This window comes from Otolemur garnettii, unplaced genomic scaffold (assembly GCF_000181295.1).
Source record: "Otolemur garnettii isolate 467f Iridium unplaced genomic scaffold, OtoGar3 scaffold00044, whole genome shotgun sequence".
NCBI lineage: Eukaryota > Metazoa > Chordata > Mammalia > Primates > Galagidae > Otolemur > Otolemur garnettii.
Window position 1 is genome coordinate 5,138,652 of NW_003852439.1, and position 706 is coordinate 5,139,357.

Sequence of the window (706 nt, forward strand, 5' to 3'; positions counted from 1 at the left end):
ATATATATATATATAGATACAGAAGTATAAGATACACCCATTTTACATCTGAAATAACTGATTACAATTTTGAATTCCATTACATTGTATTTGGGAATATAAATAACTGAATTCTCCTAGGGGGCTTGGTTTACGTCCAAGGATGTTGGCAGTGGACACTAAAGTTTACCTCAGGAATTGCAATCATACAGGACTCGATCGAGAAAAAATGCTAGAGTTTATAATTTTGGATACTGATAATAAAATCAAAATGGAAGTTAAAATTGTCAAATGTAGTCCATACGGCTGTTATGTGCATTATTCTGTAACCTGTTTGTACCAAGACAACTTTTATACTTTCAGTGTATCATTTAATAAAAAATTAAGCAACTCACTTTTGTGCAAAGGGTGCTCATATCACTGTTCTGTCATCAAAAGACACACACACCAGAAACAGACGAATAGAGAAACAGTGTGGAGCAAGGGATGAGGGAGGGGAACCTCTCCGGAGGTCTGCGCACTTGGCATCAGCAGTTGTTATAGAGTGGCAGTGGTTGGAACCGGTGATGTCAGTCTCTATGGCAGTGATTTTCAAATGCTGTGCATGAACATTTTAAAAGATCATTAAATTATTTTTGAAAAGTTCAAAGCATAGTAAGTATATTCTTTTTTAACTTTTTTTTTGATCAATATGATTTAAGTATGCCATGGAAGTTGAACTACAGGT